General features: G+C 38.4%; 1 pseudogene; it reads left to right on the top strand.

The window, feature by feature from the left end:
- The first annotated feature begins 3,022 nt into the window (after positions 1-3,022).
- LOC149011735 (high mobility group B protein 7-like) lies at positions 3,023-4,245 on the top strand (annotated as a pseudogene).
- Positions 4,246-19,738: the final 15,493 nt, after the last annotated feature.

Here is a 19,738-nt window from a genome sequence, read left to right on the forward strand (position 1 = left end):
TTAAAAACGGTATTTGGTATGGTTCGGTATTCGGTAATTCGGTACGGTATACGGTATGTACCAACTGTATACCGTCTGAAACCATAACTGTATCGTACCAAATTCCAAAAAATGGTTTCGGTACATATCTTACCGAATTTGAATCGGTATGGTACGGTGCGGTTTTAAACAGTATGGTACGGTATGGTTAAACTAAAATTACAAAACTAACCTTAAAAACGGTATTTGGTACGGTTCGGTATTCGGTAATTCGGTACGGTATACGGTATGTACCAACTGTATACCGTCTGAAACCATAACTGCACCGTACCAAATTCCAAAAAATGGTTTCGGTACATACCTTACCGAATTTGAATCGGTATGGTACGGTGCGGTTTTAAACAGTATGGTACGGTATGGTTAAACGGTTTCGATACCGTATTGACACCCTTAATTCTACCCTTTATCGAATCAAATGATGTTGCCCTAGATGAAGAGGTTCAACTAGGGGCTAGTTTTCTAGGATTTCTAGTCAAAAAGGGTTTTGGGGTTTGGGGTAGTTGATTGGATAAAAATGAACATAGGTTATATGGTGGTTGGATAGCTTTGAAAATATTTAAAATAATTGGGTGTATAGATAGTTGGGGCAGGTTTTTGAGGTATGAGACGATTATTTGAACTGGGTGAAACTTGGACTGAACTTCGGAAGTGGTATTTAGGGATGATCACTAAAGTTTGGGTTTGTTCAATGATTAGATAGGTGTATATTTATGCCTGAGATTTGTGATTTGAAGAGTACAAAATTAAAAAGAATTTTTTACATGAGCCCCCTCCATTTTCATGGGAAACAAACCGCACCCTCTCTAAAATCAAAACCTTGCAAATACCCCCTCCACCGTTAACCCTGTTACTTAAGACTATTAAATAATTTTAATAAGACCATCACCCCCAAATATGGTAGCGTTTGAACTTCATTTTCAAGAGCTTTTTACATGAGCTACCTCCTTTTTTATGGGAAATAAGGCGCATCACCTCTAAAATAAAAAACCTTGCAAATACTCTCTTTACCGTTAATCCCGTTACTTAGGACTGTTAAATAATTTTAATATGGCCATGTTACCCTCAAATATGGTAATGTTTGAATTTCTTATTTTCAAAGCCATACCACCTCACTCCTCATAGTTACTCACGATGCCTCATAATCTGTCATCACTACTGTCAATCAACGCCCACGATTACCACCAGAGGAATATTTGAGGAGAAGCAGTGCTAACTCATCTTGAGGAGAAGAAACGTTGTAGGAGAAGAAAAAAAAACATGCAAGTGAGATACGTACTGCTTCTCCTCAAATGTTCCTCCGATGGAAGGGATATTTTCAAGATTTTATATTTTAGAGGGGGTGTGCCTTGTTTCTCACTAAAATGGAGGGGGCTCATGTAAAAAACTCTTGAAAATAAAAAGTTCAAACATTACCATATTTGAGGGTAATATGGTCATATTAAAATTAGTTAACAGTCCTAAGTAACGGGGTTAATGGTGGAGGGGGTATTTGCAAGGTTTTGATTTTAGAAGGGGTGCAATTTGTTTTCCATGAAAATGGAAGGGGCTCATGTAAAAAACTCAATTAAAAAAGCAAAAGGAATTTGGATTTGGAATTTTGAAGGTTAGAAGATTAGGAAAAATAGATTCAACTTATTTTTTTTGGAGAAAATGTTGGGGGGGAAGGAGGAGGGGGGAAAAAAAAATTTAGGAGAGAAAAAGGGGGTGGGGAGAAGAAAAAATAAAAAAGAAGGGGGGGGGGGGGTTTGTGGTTGTTTTTTTTTTTGTTGAATAAAAATAAAATAAAAATTAAATTTTTTTTTTTTTTTTTTTTTTTTTTTTTTTTTTTTTTTAAATTTTTTTATTTGTGGTTTTTTTTTTTATATTAAAAATATTTTTTGGGTGGGTTTTTTTTTTATAAAAAAAAAATAAAAAAAAATAAAAATAAAAATTTTGCTGAGGTCCTGCGTAATTAATGCGCAGGACCGTCAAGCGAGCCATCCGATTAGATCGGACGGCCCGCATTGTTCTTCCTTTAAAATAATCTAAACAACCTGTAAAAGCAGCTTTTTGGGAACGGGTCGGTCCAATGACGCTAAACCGGTTCGAGTTGGGCGGTTCGAGTGGTTTATGTAACTGAAGTATTGGTATTTCATACAAGTTTGGTTAATACGTTTTAAAAACACAAAATACCCCAAGTTCGTATATACGAATTCAAAAACCAAAAGGAGCGCGGTTCAATTTTGCTTTTCAAAATGTTTTGAAAATACCCAAAACCCATGGCAATCACCTCGCCCAACTCATTTTACGATTTGGAGCTCTGAAAATCTGGAGAAGAATAGCAAGCCCTCTCGCTCTTGAGAACGAACTCGCTTCCGTTGATCGAAAACAGTTGCTCATCTTGAGAATGAACTCGCTTCGTTGATCGCATCTGTTTCATTTCAAAATCAAAAGCCTGACAACTCTAAACACGAACTTGCAGAGGAGAAATTTTGGACGAACTTGCAGAGGGAGAAGACGAAGACGAAGACGAAGACGAAGACGAACTTGGGGGTTGCAGCTCGACGAAGGCGAACTTGGAGAGGAGAAATTTTGGACGAACTTGCAGAAGGAGAAGACAAAGACGAAGACGAACTTGGGGCTTTTAGCTCGACGAAGGCGAACTTGGAGAGGAGAAATTTTGGACGAACTTGCAGAAGGAGAAGACGAAGACAAAGACGAACTTGGGGCTTTCAGCTCGACGAAGGCGAACTTGCATGTTCATAGTTTTAGAATCTCCAAGCTTTTTCTTGGTTTGAAGATATATGTAAATTTTCATCCATTCCATTGTACCACAAAGCTATTTGTCTGAAAGGATAGAAAAGCAGAAGTCTGAACAGGGATTCCAGATATTTCGTTTGTGATGATTGTAGAGAAGCAGCCGAAGAGGAGGTGTGGAAGACAAAGATGATGAGAAGACGAGAGGAGAGAGATAAAGACGGGCCCTCAAAAGCCTGCAACCGAAATGAGTGGCACTGCACCAGGAGTAATGCTCTGTATCTGCTTGTTTTTATTCTTGTGTGGCTTCGGGCTCTTCTACCTTCTGGCTTTATTAATAAATCCATCATTCTTTGGTCAAGTTCTATGGAGGAAATTACATATTAGTTGGTGGCGCTTATTGATATGAACGAATGTAGCATTGAGTCAAAAATTAAGATGACGTTTGGCATGTCTATGTTCCTATTATATGGTTGCTCTGTTTATCGATGAGTACGTTGGTGTATTTGCTTTCATTTTTCTAGCATTTGATCTTTTTCTGATTGGTCTTCTCCGTTTCCTTCAGAGGTGCGTATCATAGAAAAAGCTACAGAAGTGAAGAAGCCAGCAGAAAAGAAGAGGATATATGTGTCGTCCAAATCAAAGGGAAAGAAGACCGAATCTGTTAAGAAAGTAAAAACCTAAAAGCTCCTAAGCCTAAGCGCCATCCTGGTGTCTTCTTCGTTTTTATGTATGTCTCTATCCTCTTCCCTGCCACTGTTTCTGTCTTATTGATTTTGATGGCTTTTAATAGTATAGTTTGGTTACAGGGATGACTTAAGAGAATCATTGAAGGAAGAGAACCCAAATGGAAATAAATCGGTAATATTTATCTATTTATTACTTAATTAAAATGTTCGTTTCCTTTTTTTATGTGTTTGTCTTGTGGATTTCTGATTTTAACTTTACTGACATTTGTTGTAAATCAAATAAGAAAGGTTGCAAAAGAAGGTGGAGCTAAATGGAAATCTATGACTGATGATGTGAGTAAATAATCATATCCTCTTTGTCAAAAGTACTATATTTGTTTCTGTTTTTATTTTTTTGCTTGTATTCTTCAGTTAACATTTTCATGGTTCATTGGTTCTTCAGGAGAAGAAGCCTTACATTGATAGGGCACAAGAGCTCAAGGAAGATTATGAAAAGACTAAGGAAACCTTCAAGGTAGTTTTCCTTGTTGGTTCTGTTTTGTTCTGTTATCATTGTTTCAACCAGTTTTGGGATTTTATTGAGCAAAAGATTTTGAATGTTTCTTTGGTGTCTTGGTTGTTTATTTGATTGCCTGTTACAGGAAGAAGAGAAGCAAGAGGAGCAAGAGGAACAGGGGAATGCAGGTTCAGAGCAAGAAGAGTAGAAGATTTTGAGCATAATCCTGGGCACCATATGGATAGGCTTCGCTATCCTTTATAAATGCTTATGTAGGTTTGGAGTAGTGAGCTGTGTTTTGTTCATTAGACTTTAAAGTTTCAACAGTTCATGAATTGTGAAATAATCCATTTGCCCTCTACCATGTAAAACTGAAAGTCAATTTTCTGAATCAGCAACTTAGTTTTGGCTGCAATGAGTCATTTAAGATTTCTCTAAGTCAGCATTTACAGGGCCTGGTTCATTTCAAAATCCCATCTGGTATTTTTCTGATGGTGGTTTCTCTTTATTCTTACAGGTTGTCAGGTGTTTATTGATTGAGCCATTTCCAGAATTAGCTTTGAATGCACAGGCTAGCAAGATGTTACTTGAAAATTATGAAGAGTATGCTAGGCTTGCCAGGTGAGTGGTTCCAACTTCTTTTGTTTGATGACATGTCATGATGTGTTTGGATTTATTATCTTTCGAATATGAGTTGATACAATATCCTTAATTCTGTGCCCTTGTAGATTATTGTAATTTAAGTTGTTATATGTTTGAGGTTTCAATGACTATTTGTTGCCTCTTCAATTTTCAAAGAGAAATTTATGATTTATTTGCTTTCGGGGTGACCTTGACAAATTAGAGATTCTTGGATTAACTCTCACCAATCAGTGAAGAGGCTAGACAGTGGGATATCAGCAGAGCTGAAGATTAGACACTGACCAAAGGCATATCTGTCTTCGAGGTCTAGAGCTTTAGGAACAATAAGAACCTGTGCTAACCAGAATAGTTTGACAATAAACCACTTGCATTTTGTTTTTGACTTACTTAACAATCTTCACTTACCGCTCCTCGCCCAAGCACCTAGAACAAGACATTCTCGTTGTGTCGGTGGTGTATTTACATCAGTGATAATCATGCAACATGCACAAATGCATTTTGGATGCATTTCTGGTTTTTTCTGTCTTTACACATTAATGTTTGTAGTTATTGCTGTAAATGACTTCTTTTTATAGAATGCATGTTTTATTTATCCATCGGGTGCATCTGATGGATCACCATATAATAGTTTTTTTTATCTAATATGGATGGATTTTAGGTGTTTCTGGTTTAGGTATACAGGGGGTGGTTGTTCACAGACTTCATTTCATTAAATCAGTACTTTTGACAAATACTGATGCTTGACTGATGTTTTCCTTTGCATCAGAGTCTTAAGAACCTTCTTTTTCCTTTAATTTTACATTTATTTCTTGAAACCATATATGGATAATCCCCCTATCAATCGTCATCTCAACTGATCCATCTTTTGTACTTCTGTGTTTATAAAATAGATATTGGAAGACACAAATAAATGTAAGATTAGAACCTAAATAGGTCTAATCCCATCTCCCGGAACAAGACAACGGTTGGTGTGATCTGAAAAATGGTAACCTTTGAAATTCATATGGTTGGTATATATATATATATATATATATATATATATATATATATAAAGAAAGCTCATGGTTTTATGTGTTTTAATCCGCATCGTATTCTTCTTTATAATTGTAAACTATCAATTAATATTCATTAAGGAATCATTTAGGATTCCTTTTAAGTTTATTAATGTATTTAAATTTTAGTCTGTGCATGAATATCGACTATATTTCACATGAATTTTGCAGACATTACCCAGAAAGGAGGGAAAGTGGAATTCTGACGTGATGAAGTCTCTGGTGAGACATAATCAATTGAAGCAAACGTTCCAACAATTGGGTCAGTGAAGTCATCGACAAACTGAAACCAAAGTCCATAATCTTCAAAGGCGAATTGTGGATTTCATTCAGGAGCAGGCATTTGTCAGGCTTCAAGTCACGGTGAATAATATTGTGCTGGTGTAGTGAACATTAAGGTATCAGCAATTTGCTGAACCACAACTTCTATATATGATGCTCTGGACATCCAATTCTTTTATTTGTCATATCAACCTTTCATATGACATTACAGTCTGATGAAACAAATAATTGAAACATGACATTCATATTGAAACATTGTTTATTCCCTTGAAATTTGTATAAAACAATGATAGACCATACACGTTATTGTAATTCTTCGTTTGGAAATTTCAGTGTGCATAATAGTGATTGGTTGGTCAATTATGGGATGTTTTTTAGTTTTTATTTGGGGTTTCCAATACAAAAATTCTTCACGTAAAGAGTTGGTATGTACAGTTGTTATTCTAATTTACCAAAAAATTATGAAGATATGAAGGTTTTGTATGTATGATTGCGATTACGTTTAGGCAAACTTGGTAAAATTGAATGGTTCTGTTCTGAACCTATTTTAAACGGAATGATTCCGTTTCATCAGACTGATCAGATAGTGGAATCGCCCATCACCGTTATGAAGGTACTTGAAACAGAATGATTATGTTTCATCAGATAGACTAGTTTCGACTATCAAGTATATTGCTACTTCTATTGTCTGTTTCTCAAGTCTGGTGTGTCATACCAGAAGTTGGTGGATTTCAGGTTGCCACATTACATTCAGTACTTTACCAAATCGTTTTACAGCTGATGTAGTAGAGAACTTTGTCTCAGTAAACAAATGTTGGTATGATTTAATTATTCTTTTTGAAACACGTATTTGCTTTTGAAATTATTTATTTTGAGTAGGTTGGATGTTGTTTCTTTTATTTTTGGAAGTTTGAATTAGGTTGACGGGCTGGAGGTCTGAGACAGATCAATGCTGCTTGATCTGTGTATAATGGGAATAACCGGGATGACCATATTTTAGTGACAGCATGAGCGCACAAGCAAGCTGATCAGGTTGAACTTGTATGAGAGTCTAGTCAGTAGGTTTGAAACTTTCCTTCACATGACTTCAGAATATTCTATATTTTGTACCGTTTGTGAAAAATTCCCATTCCTCAGTACTTTAGGTCATCAGTATAGTTCAATTCATATCAACTTCGGAAATATTAATCAATAGAAGTTGGATTTAATTCAATCATAACCGTTCCGTTCATTCTGTACTTTTGACTCTTAAAGTTCAACTGCAAAATTGCTAATCTTCGTCATCAAGTTTTTTATCCTTTAACCTTTCGTATTATTTCCAGAAATCATTAATTTTTGAAACAAGTATTGGAATTCGGATTGTCAGGTTGTCATCAATTTAACGCCGATCTTGCACATAATGCCTCTTGTGGTCAGCCGCCCCAAATGTTTTGTAATCATCCAAATTCTGAGGTCAGCCGGCCCAAATCAAATCACCTCATTAATGCACCTGTCCAGCTTCGTTGACGTTATCTTCTTCTCCGTCGTTTGATCAATAAATATTATTTGCTTCCCATCGCACGATTGTAATGATCTCCTTAATCGTTTTTATTTTATCCACGTGTCTGGTCGCAATGTTTCCAAATCCACCGATAAACCCCAAGCGTCGATTACGAATAGTTATAGCCGTCGATCTGAAGCATCGCATATTTCCCTCTAGTTTTCAAGAGTCTTTTCAGTATGTCACCTCATCTTCATATTTATTTACTCCCTGTCATCCGCTTCGGCACATAACCCGCAGTTTTGGTCTTCATACTCAAACTGCAAACCGCATTCCTCTCGCAACTCCATTATCATAATTCCCGAACCTTCGTTGCTGCCTTTCTTGTTCTTCTTCATGGATCCCTCTATGAATTCATCAGGCCCCAGCACCTCCGAACAAGTGAATGCGCCTTCACATGTTAATGTTGATAGCCCTGCTCCGTATGCTGTGGACGAAGAAATAACTCCTTATGTTCCGTTGGACACCACCAAAGCAAAGATGGACCCCAGACTTGCTGGACCAGAATGGTATCCAACTACGGTCAAAGAATCTCACCTTTCGTCTTACCGTCAAGATTTCCATTTTCCTTCTAATGCCAAGTTATGGGTTCCCGAACATTACGTGCGTCCATATAATGCTTGCCCCGGCGTTATTGCCGTTTACCTCCATCACCTTGATTCTGGATTTAGAGTTCCCTGTGATTCCGATTGTCCAGTCTTTACTTGACTACTACTACCGCGTCCGCCCTTCTCAACTTACTCCCAACAGTTGGAAGTTGGTTTCTTGTTTCTTTGCCTTCATCCGTCAAATGGCCCGCACCCCATCTATCGAACTTTTTAGAAATTTTCCACGACTCAAAGTTTCCCGTGAGCGTGGTTATCTCCATTTTGCTCGAAGAAATAGTATTGCTGCTGAGTTGGGTGACACAACCAAAATATTCACAGAGCACTCTATTCCTCATGACAACAAGAAATGGAGAGAAAGGTATTTTTTTTGTTCCATCCCCATTCCCAATTACCGCTCTCGATGGTGTTTCCATACAAAGGAATCCCTTCGTCCTTTGAACCAGCGTCCTACGCTCGGTGCATATGATCGGGAAACATGGAGCCTCATCCCGTCTGGAATACCCATTGATGCAACAGACTGAAGACCGATGCTTTGGATTGGCAACTCACAACCTCTTACCAGGTACATAAGATAGGGTTTTTAGTCTTCTTCTTCTAAATTTTTTTTAATACTATAAATTTTGTTGCAGTTGTTCACAACTGTTTCTTTTACAGGGACTGATGTTTATCAAATCCCTAACATTTATGAACTCCGAAAGGTTGCTTCAGAAGAACAAAAGCGTGATTCCAAACCTGTGAAGTCAGGTAAGAAAAGAAAACATTCTGCTGTTCGTCATCCCACCAAGAGAAAGGTTGGTAAGAAGAGTGCTGACAGAAAATGTCCATCTGGTCAGCAAAAGGTAGACCAGGTACAAGAAGAAAGTGTACAAGAAAATGCTGATGAAGAAATGCCCGATATTGAGATTGTGAAAGTGATGTCAAGTAAAAACCCTCCTGTTCGAACAAGAACCTCAAGAACCTCCACAAGCCTCAGATGTAAAGTGAACTCACCAGGTCCCTCTTCAGGCCACAAGGTATCAGCTTCAAAGAAAAGAAAGGAAGAAAAATCAACCCCTCCTGCTGGAAGACCCGACAAGGTAGGTGGGCAGGATGAAGAGACTCCTCCTCCCATGTCACCCATGCTACCTGATGATGTTTCTGTTCTCCCAAATGTCCTGGTTGAGAATGAATATCAAGGTAAGGAAGTACCTGATTATTCCATTCAAAATTTGAAGAATATGGCAGAAGAAATTCTTGCTAATGCTGCAGGTGATGTTATTGAAGAAATGGCTGATCTGGTGTTTGATGATAACACTTCTGTTCCCGCTCCTCCCCCTGAATTTGTTTATGAAGAGAATATCCGTAAGGATATTCCTGAAAATGAAAATGTTGTTGTTGATGATGACCATGTTTTAGTTTTTGGTCGCCCTATACATGATCCCCGCTCCCCCTTTTCTGTTTTGGCTCCCCCTATACATGATGATGATTTGCCCGCCCCTCGTTTTGGCTCCCCCTATACATGATGATGATTTGCCTGCCCCTGTTTTTGCTCCCCCTATACATGATCCTGATTTGCCTGCCCCTGTTTTTGCTCTGCCTATAAATGATCCTGCTTTGCCTGCCCCTGTTTTTGCTCCCCCTATTAATGATCCTGCTTTGCCTGCCCCTCATTTGGCTCCCCCTATACATGATCCTGCTTTGGCTGCCCCTGTTTTTGACAATATTGTTGACATAAATATTGTATATTGGTGAAGAGAATGCACAGATTGCTCGCCAAATGAAGATTTTGTTCATCGTTGCTCCCCCCGAATTTGATATGCCAGTTGATCCTCTTAATGGACCCGATGATGAAGATAACATTGCGGCTGAAGTTGTTGACATGCAAGTAGATTCGAATGACGCCGCTGAAGATGTTAATCCTGATAATGTGGTTGAAGATGTGAACCCACACCCAATTGGCCCTGGCCAATTAGAAGATGCCCAAAGTGTTGCTGACTCTGGTGACCATTTTCAGCCTGTTTGGGATTTGAAAGAAAATCATAGTGCCAATTGGAAATGGGAAGTTGCCCGTGAATGGGGGACCAAGGGTAGAATACCCCGTGACAAAAGAGACTGCTGCCATGTCTGCTGATGGGCTTTACACACATGCATGGGGGTAAAAAGTTAACTATTATCGTTATTGTTAAGATAAATTTACTTTCATTATCCATTGTTTGCTAAGTCTTTATCACTTTTTCTGCAGATGCTTTGGTGTTGCTTTCAATGCTTTTGCTGAGGTCTTGGAAAGACAAAATCTATGTCTTTGGAAAATGACAATTTGATAAAACGTAATTTTGAATTGAATGATCAGGTACGAGAGCTCAAGAATTGTTTCAAATCGTCATAAAGGAAATTTGAGTCTGCTCAGTTGAGAGAGAAAGGATTTATGTTTCGAGATATATATTTTGGAAGATGATTTTAAAATTTCTTCGATACAACCACTGTTTTTTGCGGGAAGAAGTTTAAGGTTTAAAGGATTCGTTAATGAAATATAAGGAAGACTTCTTGCAGATTGAGATGCTGAAGAATAATGCATTGGAGAGGGCCAGACTTGCCACTTATGAAAGAGATGAAATTCAGGCTAAGTTGGCAAGGGCAATTGCTTGGTCCCAAGGTTTTGAAAGAGAAACAGCAGAATGGAAAATGAAATTAGAAGAAGTGGAGAAATTGAATTTGAACTTTGAAAGAAGAAATGAATTGTTGCAACAAGCATTTGATTCTCTTTCGAAGGAGAAAGAAGATCTGGAAATCCAGAAAGACAATTTGACTTTGGGTCTGAGTCAGATGTCCTTGGAGAAGGACAATATGAGGACTTCTTACAATGAAGTATGTATGGAATTACAAAAATTATCTGTTGCCTGGAAAGAAAGTGTAAAAGAGAGGACTTCCATGGTTGCGAAGTTTGAGGAAGAGAAAAAAGAAGCAGAAGTGCAATTTGAACTTGAGAAGAAAAGAATGAAGGATGATCATGAACTTCTCCTAAGTTCTGTTACCTCTGCAGTTGAAGAAGCAGGAGACAACCCAACTTTCCTAAGGTTCTGCAAGACTGTAGTGAAAGTCTGTTCTGATAATATTTTTTCTCAGATACTCAGGATCTGTCCAAACATTGATTTTAAATCGCTTCCTCCAGAGTTTGTTCCCTCTCGTAAGTTCTTTCATCTCAATAATTTGAAGCATCCTGACTCTGAGGATTCTGCAGATGATAATGGAGAAAGTGAAGAACACAATGAAGATAATGATTCTGAAGAGGAAGAAACCGAATGTTCAAGTAAGGATGGTGATTGTAGCGATGAATCAACATCCAAGAAAGATGATATCCACACTCCTGCGGACCCAAAACTTTGATGTTTAACTTTGAATAGAAACATTGAAAGTCCTTTGTTAAATTTTTTGTTTTAGAAAAAGTCAGTTTCAATATTTTTTTGATATATTAATATATCTTGCCCCTTAGTTCCTTTTTCTCTATCAATTAATCTATTGTCATTTGTAATATAACATCCTTTTTGTGTTTTAATGGTTGGTTGAGTAGCATCCACCATTATTATGGCCTTCTTAGCTGTTGGCCGACCCGTAGACTCGCTTTATATAATGGAATTAAACCGATAATCTTAGATTTAGACCGGAGTGAATCACGTTGAACCGAGGTTGGGGTATTTTATTGACAAAGTTGGCCCCATGCTGATCAGGTTCAACTTATCTGAGAGTATGGTCAGGAGGTTTTTTCTGGAACTATTAGGTAATTCCAGAATGTTGTGCACGTCATCGTCTTGTAAATTTCGTTTTTGTTAAGAAAATATTTTCCCCACATATCGACTTTTTAATATATCCTCCACCTCTCGCAGGTTTTACTTGATCAACGCCCGTAATTTCCATAATTAATTATATTTTAAATACTGAAACCTCAGACTTAATCGTTTTAATTAAGTCAATTTCCCAAAAAAAAAAAAAAAAAAAAATCCTTATAATTAAGTCGAAAAATTGGTGATGGGGTGACCCATCACTTATTTGCATTTATGAATATAAACAGTAATTTTATCGGGAGTCGATCCGTGCATCGTAACCCTAACCATAGATTACTGTGCTCAGCCCACAAATCTCTGTAAGATCAGCCAAATCTTCGTATGTCAGACATTTTTGTTCTCTCTCTTCAATTTTACTTTTTGTCTTCTTTGACGTTTTCCTCCTTTGCGCCATTTGATCATAAATTAAAATTTTTGCCAACATGCGGTTATCATATCTCTCTTCTTTCGTTTGATATCATCCACGTGTCCGGAGGTAATGCTTTTAAATCAACTGATTGACTCCACGCGTCGAGTACGAATACATATATCCATTGATCTGAAACGCCTTATACTTCCCTCCAATTTTTCAAGAACCCACCTCCTCTTTCGCCTTACGTCGTCCTTCTATTTATTCATCCGCTGTGATTTGCTCTCGCTCATTTGAAAACAAATTGTAATCATCCGCCATTTTCATTGCTCTTACTGCTCTTACTTACAGTCTTCGAATCTTTACTCTTCTCTTTTATCATTTGACATGGATTCTCGCAAGTAATCCTTCAAAGACCAAGACTTCAAACCGACCCGATACTCCTTCTACTGCCGATCAAACAGAGGAAACCCTAAATATTTTGTCGTCTGATCAAGTCCCCTTAGACTGGAAACCCGCTCTTTATGCTCATTATGAAGATATCGTTCCTTACACACCTGTAGACATGTCTCGGAGAGAAGAAAGATCCAAGATATGCTGGTCCGGAGTGGTATCCAAGTAAGCTTAAAAATCGCACTGTCTTCGTACTTGGAAGATTATCTCTTTCCCTCCGATGCTAAGGTATGGGTTCCCGAACCCTCCGAACGTCCATATGATGCAGAGCCTGGAGTTATTGCTGTTTACCTTGACCATCTTGAGTCTGGTTTTAGAGTTCCTTTGCTTCCCATAGTTCAGTCACTGCTTGACTACTACCATGTCTGTCCTTGTCAACTGACTCCAAACAGTTGGAGATTGGTTTACGTTTTTTTGCTTTTATTCGTAGAATGGGGCGTCTCCCTTCTATAGAACTCTTCAGAAACTATCATACTCTGAAAGTTTCCCGTGAGAGAGGTTACATACACTTTGCGAGAAGAACATGTATTGCGAGTGAGTTGGGTCCGTAAACCCGTATTTTTACCGATTCCTCCATCCCTCGTGACAACAAACAATGGAGAGAAAAGTATTTTTTCTCGTGCCATTCCCACTCCTAACTATCGTTCCCGTTGGTGTTTGCACTCTCGAGTTCTCTTCTTCCCTTGAATAAGCGTCCCGAACTAAATGAGTATGACCAAGAGACTTGGGATTTAATTCCCGTGGAGAACCAATTGATGCGGCAGATCTAAGAACCGATGCAGTCCGGCCAGCCATGGGCTTCTACCGAGTATACAATGAAATTGTTTGAGAAATTGTTGGTTTTTTTTTAATATAAATTAATATTTGTTTTGCACTTTTACATTTGGTTTTTCATTAGGAACCGATGTATACGAAGTTCCCAATGTTTCTGAACTCCGAAAGGCTGTTTCAGAAGAAAACAAATCTGAAAAGAAACCTCAATCCAAGTCAAGGAAGTCAGGGAAGAAAAGAAAGCAGGATGTTAAGAAAACTTCAAAGAAGAAAACCAAAATGCCCAAAAAAGATGTTGCTAAAGAGGAAATTCCATCTGATCGGCAGGAGCCGGATCAGGTAGAAAGAAATGAAGATGCTGATAATTCTGATATTGTGTTTGTCAAAGTTGTCCCTACTGAAACTCCGATTCAAATAGCGAGGACCTTGAGAAGTCGACTTCGCTCCATGGGTCCTTCATTTGCTGAAGAGTTACATACTGCCAAAAAAGGCAAGAGAAAAATATCCTCTGTTTCTCCCCCAATTGAAGTATCCCCTGAGACAGTACCCATTGAGAAAGAAAGTTCAATGGAAAAAGTTGTTGAAGAAGCCATTGATCCTGAAAATTCTTCTGCGGATGAGGCGTTTACTGCCCCCATGTCACCTCATCTTCCCCATGATATTACTGTTGCCCCCTCAGAAAATACAGTTGAAGCCGAAAAACCAGGTGAGGACTTTTCTAGTTACTTTATTGATCACATGAAGACAATGGCTCACGAAATTGGTACACATGCTGTAGGTAATATCATTGATCAAATGGCTGATCAATTGTTTGGTGACAATAGTTCTGTTCCCCATCATGAAGATGAAAATGAACAAAATATCCCGATGGATGTTCCCGACAATGATACAAAACTTGGTGATCATCCAGGTGTTCCAAATTTAATTTTTACTGTCCTCGTTATTGAAAATGTTATTCCGATATCAATGTTGTGCCCGATGTTGTTGAAGAGATTGTCCCAAATGTCCCCGATAAAGATTCTCAAGATGCTGCTCCCCCTTTTTTAGTTATGCCGTTGATCCTCCCAATGGTCAACAGAGAGGTAAATTTTGCGGCTCAAGTTGTTGACTTACAAGTTCCTTCTAGTGATGCCGTTGTTGATGTTAACCCCCATGAAGTAATTGAACCCGCCAATCCTCTTCCGATTGGTACTGGGCAGTTAGATGATGCCCACACTGATGGTGATTCAGGGGATCACTTTAACCCAGTTTGGAAATTGAAGGAAAATCACACCGCTAATCGGAATCGGGAAGTAGCACGTGAATGGGGAACAAAAAGCGAATTCCTCGAGATAAAAGAGAGACATCCAAAGCATGACCGATCCCCGTTTCGTACTCACATGCCCTGGGGGTAAGGAATGAATTTCCATTTCTCTTATTCAGGTTCATTGATTCAAGAGAAAGGGTTTTTTTTTCATCTTTTATTATCTAGTTTTTGTTAACTGTTCATCACTTTGAATGCAGATGTTTTGGTGCTGCCTTTAATGCCTTTTCTGAAGTGTTGGAAAGAGAGAAGGTTCTTTCTTTGGAAAATGACAAGCCTCATAAAGCGGCAGTTTGAATTGATTGATGAGGTAGAAGAACCGAGAAAAAGCTTGAAATCATCGGAAAGAAATTTAGAGGCTGCTCATTTCGTAGAAATGGAACTATGTTCCGATATAGATGGTTTACATAGTGATTATGAAATCCGTTCTCGATCTATGCACCGATCTCGCAGGAAGAAGTGTCAAATTGAAGGGCATCAGTTCTAAATCATAAGGATGAACTTCTTCAGATTGAAATGTTGAAGAACGATGGTCTGGAAAGGGCCAGACTTGCTACGCTTGAGAGGGATGAACTGAGAGAAAAATTAGCAAGGGCCATTAGTTGGTCTAAACAGTTTGAGAAAGAAAGAAAGAGAGAACCAAGTTGTAAATTTAAGTCCGATTTGGAGCAACAACATCAATGTCGCAGTAAAGCCTTTGATTCAGCTTTCAAAGGAAAAATCCGATTTAGAGTGTCGGGAAAAACCAATTGGGATTGACCCTCTGTGAGACTTCTAAGGAGAAGGATAATCTCAGAGTGTCTTTAGATTTGGTTTCTAAAGAGAAGGAAAATTTGAAATTGGAATTGGATGAGATTGTTAAGGAGAAGACTGTTATGGTTGAAGAAATACAGTCAGAGAGGAAAAATTTTGAATTAGAAAAGAAAAGAATTGAATATGAACATGAAGTTGTTCTGAGTACCGTTACATCAGCAATTGAAGAAGTCGGAGATAATCCAGCCTTTCTTGGATTCTCGCAAAAATATGGTGAAGGTTTGTTCCGATCGATATTCTCTCGAAATTCATAAAATTTGTCCAAATTGTTGACTTCAAGATGCTTCCTTCGGGGATTCTCCCCTCCCGGAAGTTCTTTGACCTTAGAAATCTCAAATATCCCGACTCGATGAATCAAGGGGATAATGAAGAAAGTGAAGAAGAATATGAAGATAAAGATTCTGAAGATGGAGACACGTCAAGTTCAACCAAGGATGACGACTCTCCTGCTGACCCACATATCTGATGTCAATCATGTTTTGGAAAGAATACTTTAAGGAACTCTTATTTTTTGTTTAAGTCACTCTTTTTCTCGATGTATTGGTCAATCTATCTCCTTTTATTTTGAGAAAATGAACATTGAATTTTGTATCTTTTATAAGATTGTCTTCGTGTTTCTTTGATCAAAGCTTTTGTCATTTAGTAATTGGTCGACTAGCTTATCCGCAAATTTATAATCTTCAATCTGCGTAATAACTTTTGTTAATCACATTCGGAAAGCATTATTAGGCATCGGAAGCCTGGCTACTTCAGCCTGACACATGGAATGTCGGGACAACCCACGCGGAACGGATGACGCCCGGTCGCCTACGAAAAGCATGACCAGGCCTCGGAAGAGTACGGATCAGCGACCCCGACGGGGTGCACAAAGTGCTCCCCCGACGCTTCCTCACCACAAACATCCGTGGGGCAGGCACGGTGAAAAACAATAATTCGGAAAATATGAAAAAAAAAATTTCACCACTGGGACCACTTGATCCGCACTCGTAATGAAGAAATACATAATGGAACAAAAAGGCGCGACCCAAAAGGCGCGAAACCTCAAACTTTTTCGTTTCTTCGTCCCTATTCAAGCTCGATTTCTCTTTGTCTCTTGAATCGATTAAATCTCTAGGTTTTTGGTTAGCTGAGTCTATTTGTGCTTCGTTGACGCAAAACAGTTCGTTGAACCTCTCTCGGTTTCTCACCGTCACTCTCGATTTGGATGAAACTTCGATGCAAATAAGTCTCGTGATAAATTTTCGCCTCCGACGCTTCTCCCTTACTATTCTTCAAGTACCCCCGTACAGCCGAATCTGAATATTCCATTTGCCCTCAACATTTGAACAGCAAGCAATAGTGCAACTAAGGTCCTTCACCTGATATCCATTCAAGTGGTGCATTTGGTGAGTCCGATCCCTTTTTTTTTCCCGCTTTTTCCTCTAACGAGTATCTCGCATTGTGAAAACGTTTCTTTTCCGAGGCTGTTCCCTCTTTCGGTTGTTTGTGTTTAAGGTTTGGAAATTTTTTTTCTTCTATATTTTTTTTTGTAAATTGTTTTGAATCAAATGTTTATAACTCGCTGCATTCATGTTGTAAACATGAGCGACTATACTTCACATTTGACAAGAACAAGATCAACATGAGATTTTAATTTGTTATAGAAAGCAAGAAGGAGATCATTTGAAACACGTATTTCGTATGAGTCGTATAAAAAACCCAGAATCGAGAGATTATATTGGAAAGTAAAAGGCTTATTCAAAGAGAATGGGACAACTTGTTTCAGCTTCTTCTAAGACACGGCTGTCAAAATGTTCAGGCCTATATACTACTAGATCAATGTGTGATCGGATGCTGTTCCAACTTATCTCATCGATTTGATTACAAATGTGTCCGATGCGATGGGAAGTTGGTGTTAAATTTTTGACATCTCATAATGTTTGTTGGCTTCATCTTTGAATTTGAATAATGTTAACTGTTTTTCATAACTAAGTTTTGTAAATGTGTCTTTATAGTGAACTGTCAACATTGGTGGACATGGATGCCGATGTGACACCTCGAATAGGCATGGAATTTACATCTTTTGAACAAGCATATGACTGTTATAACAAGTATGCGCGTATGATTGGGTTCAGCATTAGGAAAAATTATTTGCACAGGTGCACTATAGATAAGAGTATCATCGTGCAACGGTGTTACGTGTGTAGTAAAGAAGGACATCGAAGAGAGAAACAAGTAGAAGTCAAAGGACAACGTCCTGAGACTAGAACTGGTTGTTTAGCAAGGTTGATTGTCAAAAGAGATAATGATGGACGATTACTAGTAGATAAATTTTGTGAGGAACACAACCATGCTCTTCAGATTGAAGAAGTTGCACATTTGTTGCGCTCCCAACGTGCAATATCAACTACCCAAGCCACAAAAATAGAAATGGCGTATTTAACTCGGATTGGGGACCAAAGTTGACATATAATTTGATGGGTTTGCAAGCAGGGGGCAATGAAAATCTGGGTTTCACAAAGAAAGACTTGCAAAATTTTTTGAATACCAAACGGCAACATGATTTGGCATTTGGGGATGCCGGGAGCTTGATGTTATATCTAGACAATCAACGAAATTTAAACCCTGCATTTGTGTATTCTGTACAGATGGACAATGAGGATAAGTTGACAAATGTATTTTGGGCTGATCCACAGATGCAATGTGATTATCAACTTTTTGGTGATGTAGTTGTGTTTGACACTACTTTCTCGCACAAACAAAGAAAATAGACCGTTGGCTGTGTTTGTGGGATTTAATCATCATAGGACTATGGTTATCTTTGGAGCTGCCTTGCTTTATGATGAGACAACCGAGTCATTTCAATGGTTATTTCAAACTTTCTTTGGAGTTAATGGTGACAAGAAGCCAAAGACAATTTTCACCGACTCGAGACGCCGCAATGTCAAGGGCACTAATCGAGGTTGCACCCAATACAGTCCATGCATTGTGCACTTGGCATCTCCGGCAAAATGCAAAGAAACACCATGGATATTTGATGAGTGAGAAGTCACAATTCTCCAGGATTTTGTACAAATGCATCTACAATTATACGAAGTTGAGGAATTTGAATTTGCATGGAGGAATTTAAGAGAAAATCATGGGGTTGTAAACACCGCTTGGCTAGATAGAACATATGAAATAAGGAATAAATGGGCTTGTTGTTACATGAAGGACTGTTTCACACTAGGTGTGAGGAGCACACAGATTGGCTGAAAGTTTGAATGCTGATTTGAAACAATGTCTTGGACGCAAACTAGATCTTGTAAGGTTTATGAGACATTTCAACGATGTTGTGGAGGCAAAACGTGCAAATGAAATGAAAAAAGAATTTGATGCACGAAATGAGGTTCTTGGAGGTGCACATAGGTTTAAACCTATGTTGATTCAAGCTTACCAGCTTATATACTCCAACTATATTCAAAAAATTTTTGATCGAGTTTGAATTGGTGGATAGTCACGGTATCAACAAACCTAATGTGTCAAGTAATTTTGTTGAATATGTGATTTTGAAGGCAGATGTGACTGGTTCCTATTCAGGTAAGGCATACACAAGTGTTGCGTAATACAAGCAGAAGAAAGCCTAACATGTAGTTGTAAGAAATTTGAGACTGTTGGGATCCTTTGTGTCCATATCTTAAGGGTGCTCAATTTTCACCAACTCATGTGCATCCCGAACAAATATTTTTTGATGAGATGGAGAAGATCAGTCCGAGAAATAACACCAGCTTGTCGAACAGAAGAGAAGGGGAGGCAAGGAATGACGTTGATGGGAAATTAAGTTGCTTACAGCGAAGTAGGCTGATTACTCCGACATGTTTGAAAGTCATTAACCAAGCCTGTGAAACGGAGGTTGGATATAATATACTATGTAAGCATGTAAATGGGATTCTCAAAGAGCTCGAAGATGTAGACGTTGTGCAACCTACTCAAAGCATCCCTCCGAAGAAAATGCTGAAGACTACCGAAATTTACAGCCTAAAACCAAAAGAGTCTCACAAAAGGGGATCAGAAAAAGAATGAAGCCCCGGCATGAAAAAAACACAAAAGAAGAGGTCTGTCAAAGCTAGTGGAAGGACAGTGGCTCCATTGACATAACCTTGCCAGAGTCTGATTATTTGTCAACGTT

Source organism: Hakea prostrata, chromosome 7, assembly GCF_041222555.1.
Source record: "Hakea prostrata isolate BN-2017 chromosome 7, UWA_Hpros_2, whole genome shotgun sequence".
Lineage (NCBI taxonomy): Eukaryota > Viridiplantae > Streptophyta > Magnoliopsida > Proteales > Proteaceae > Hakea > Hakea prostrata.